A 4419-nucleotide genomic window follows, 5' to 3' on the forward strand; every position below is an offset into this window, starting at 1 on the left:
AGGCAAAATCATACACAGGGAGCATACACAGTTGCCAGGGAGAGCCAGGTCACACAGGAACCCTGTGGATGTGCCAGCATGGCCCAATAGGTTGCCTCCTGGTGGCGAAGAGGAAAAGGCAGGGCCTCAACAGCTGGCAAGACAGGCAACAGCTGAAGGAGGGAAGATGCAGGCTGCTAAATTGGAGAGGGTGGAGTCAGGAGAGGGTGGTTGGGATTGCCCTGATTGGAGGGCTTTATTTAAGGCTTGGTTGGCCAGGGATGAGGAGGTCTGGAGAGATGGGAGTGAATTGGACCTAGAGTCTCCCATTGAGGAGCAGTCTTAACCCTCTCCCAGACAGCTGATAGAGGGAAAGGGTGACAATTAACCCCCTCACCAGCACCTCTGAGGCCACTTCCACAGTCTAAGAACAGGATCAGAGGAAGTGAGGCAGTTGGATACTGTATCCCAAGCCAGTGTGTGACACCCCTATACATCTTTTGGTTTAAAAAGTTGTCCTTGCACACCCACAGTGTTGCAAAATGAAGAAAACAAGAGGGAAACAATATTAAAAAACTCAGTCTGGGAAACCTCACTATGGTAGTGTGTTAGGGTGGATGTGTGGTGCAGTGTGGTGTGTTGATGAAACTTCCTCGGGGGTGTTTGGTCAGCATCCCCAGTTCGTGTGAATGTGGGGAATTTAGATCAAAGGGGGAGGCAGTTCCAGGCAGTTTTAATTTGTGCAAGTGTCTGAACTCAAGAAAACCAGCTTAGAAGAGATGTTTTAATTAACAAAGAGGAGTTTATTGGAAGAAAAATAATATAAGCAATGAACTTAGTTACTAGGCAGGCCTAACTGCAATGCAAATATTCTTAAAGCAATGCAAGTAGGTTTAAAAACAGACTATTATAAGGCACATTTAGCTTACAATTCCAAATTATGTGTAAATTCCCAGGCGGGCAAGAGAGAGATACTTTAAGATAGGAGGGTAAGGATGCAGAAATAAGAGAAAGGGGATCTATTTAGCCCTGAAGGAGCTGTGCAAGAGGCTATATCACCTGTCCTCATGAAGATCTGACTTGGGCAGCTGGTGACTAGCATCCATCTGTGGAGGTGAAGTGGGGAGCAGGAGAGTTGAGGGAGTTATTGGGGTTCCTCATGAAAAGAGTTCCAGCATGAGATCAGCAGGGAGACAAATCTAAATACAGGCACAATAAGTTGAGCCTCGGCATGAGGACAGCGAATTGGCCAGGCAGGTAGTGATTTCAGTTCGGGTGGCCCCAATGGAGAGGGGACTACTTGTAGCTGTGGAGTCCCCAGTGTAAAGCACAAGGGAGCATGAAAATAGAGTTCCCAGTAGGATGGAAAGGGGAACACATTTGTTGCGATGTTCTGCAGTTGGAGTCTCCAGAGATAGACATGGGAAAGCACCTGATGGAGTCTCCAGTAGGATGGAAAGGGGAACACACATTGCAATATTCTGCAGTTGGAGTCTCCAGTGGCAGACACAGGAGATCACACTGGGTCATGGAGTTAGGGATACTTATATTTTTCCAGAATGCATTGTGTCTCATTGCCCTTCCTGAGCAGGAAGGTATGTGAATCGCCTATTGTATGCAAGGCTGATTGTAATGAAAATCAGAGTGTGCAAGTGCACATTAACTTCCTTTGTTGGGACTGACTCTCCCAATAATTCTATCAACCTTTTCAAAGTTATGAAAAGACCCATCCCTATTGTGAGGGAGTCTGCTGCTGTACTTGTCTTATTTGCCTTCCCTTCCTGGCCTAATTGCTTCATAAGCATCAGGTGTTATATCTCTTGCGAGAGGATGAAGGGAGTTTTAGAGTTCATCCTAGGTCCAAAATGAGTTCGGATGCCAGATAACTCGCTGAACTAATAGCTAGTTCTGGCGTCTGCTTAGAGGTCCCCCCAGGAGAGGGTGTATGAAGCTAATCCCCATTGCAATTTGTGTTACTTGCAGCCCAAATCTGGGAATGACCAATCCACTGCCAACTAAGTGACTTGTTCCCATGTATAACATAAACTGGGAGCTCACACTGTGGTGCAGCTCCTGAGCATAGCAAAAGTGCAATCTCCAAGCCTGGAGATGCAGCTGTAAACAAGGAGGCTTCTGGGAGCCAGGCAGAATAAGCTCAGCTAGTAACAGGTGACATGATGGAGCCATCTGTCAATGAGTGGCTTCTTGACCGGAACTGGCTTACAAGATACTAAACCACTCAGGTGACCAAAGGACAGGTAAGAATGTTATTTACATAGGTGCTGCCACAGGAGCTAAAAGAGAGATACAACTTGCTATTGAGCAAGGAGACTAAAATATTCAGGTGCCAGATAATGAGATAATGAGAGTTCCACTGCATTAGCAAATGGCTGAATGTGTGCTCCAGTTAAATCTGATCACCCTTTCTGGTTTAATATATTTCTCTGAAAAAGGCTAATATGTATTGCTGCTGTTATAAGGCAACAATGGGAGATAGTTTGATACCTACTTTTCTCTGTCATAAAAAATAAAGCATCACCAGTCTGCTAAGATGATTTTCAATGAGGAGTTAGAAAAGATTGTTCAAATGATATAGGTTATTCTCAACTTTTAAAAATCTCCTCTGTGGAGTAATTTGGCACATAGTGTAATTACCATCTGAGTATCTCAAGACTTGGCTTCAAGCATGAAAATAATCTTTGAGCCAAGTGAGTTCTGTGGAGGGAATTAAAAAAATAAGTAAAACACTGAGAGATGTGAGGCAAGAGCTCTGACGGTTTCTTTGTATTAATGTACCACTGCTTATTCCTGAGCACGTGAGTATTCAAAATCATCACTCCATACTTTCTAAAAGTTTGCTGCCATCATCTTAACTTGGTGAAAACATCCTTTGAGAATGAAACCTCTTAAAAGATTTTTTCCCCTCAGCAATCCTGAAACATACTGAATAATTCATGCAAGCCTCAAGAATAAACACAATAAAGAATGAAGTAGTTAAATACATTTCAGGGTCCCTATATTCTGTTTATTTTTAAAAACTTATTTCCAATAGAAAGCACTTTGGCCAGCCACATAGCAAGATGGGCAACAGCTAAGGCCCTGTTTAGAGAGGACTAGAGCCTTGTATCCCTGCTCGGAGGAGAAACTAATATCTAAATGGATCCTAAGGGGGGAAATGCTCACAATGGCTTCTATTTTCAATCTACAATCCAGTTAAATAAAATGTATAGGAATAATGCGGATCATGCTCCGTGAAGTTCATTGGGGATGAACTGGCTTAAATTTGAAAAAAAAAATATACTATATTGTGAATTGAGCTATTACACATAAACCAAGTTAAGATGAAGGCAACAATGCACACCAGTGGCACCACTGCGGATTTCAGCTGCGGAGGTGGTGGAGAGATTTCAGGGGCAGTGTGAGAAAGATTCTTAGCAAGGTATAAAGGCCTTTAAATGTATTTAAGATTAAATTGCAAAAATGGCATAATGGAACCCCCAAGGCACACACAAGTCCAGATATGTAATTGATTTCAAAGCACCTAAATAAGTAATGAATGCCGCAGACTTATAGAGCAAGACAAAGCCTAAAAGTCAACTGTTCTGTCCTCCCGAGCTGTGGCAAGAGCCTAAAAATATAATACCCATAACATAAAAGACTATATTATTTAGATTATTCAATATCATAAGTAGGCAGCAGGAGTTTGAAAATAGAACCATGCCTGTATTGATACTCGGGTGAGACTGAAACTATTAAGTGTGACTGTAAAGCAGGGAAGAAGAGAATACACTGTTGTCTTGCTCAATTACCGTAAATTTAGTAAAGTAAAGTAAAGTAATACACTGCCAATAAGAAAAATAAGTGTCAAGGCCTTTTCACAACCAGTAATACTTTAGGAACATCCTTTTGACTCCAGAGCTTTTCGTTGTTAACTTGTAACAAGGCTAAATTATACTGGCACAGTTGTACCAGTATAGTTAAGATGAAGAGTCTTTTCAACATTCCGCCATTATAAACACTGAACATTATATTGTTTAGCCTTATAAAGTGAAAGGTATCCACTCAATCCCTCTGAAATTGTGAACACATCAACTAGGGGACAAGAGACTCTGCTCCTTCAAAGTTGGTGCATAGCCGTTGCAAAATGGCTGAGATGCAGCAGTAAGTTTTTAATTCCTAAAAAAAGGTTTCAAGGTTTTGGTGACCTTTTTTCACCACAGATAATGAGGCTGTTCACACGCTCAGCAAAGACCGGACTTAGGTAGCCAAGTTCACTCTTTGCTGCATGTGTGAACCGTCAGAAGCCACGTGGCTTCCAGCAGCAGTGTGGCAGCAAACCATGTAGGGAATCCTGGCTGTTAGCTAGAGTTAAGCACGCCCCTGCTAACTGACTGTGTGTCCATGCTACACAGCTCCACATGGCACCTACACATGAGTAGC

This window comes from Hemicordylus capensis, chromosome 4 (assembly GCF_027244095.1).
Source record: "Hemicordylus capensis ecotype Gifberg chromosome 4, rHemCap1.1.pri, whole genome shotgun sequence".
Taxonomy (NCBI): Eukaryota; Metazoa; Chordata; class Lepidosauria; order Squamata; family Cordylidae; genus Hemicordylus; species Hemicordylus capensis.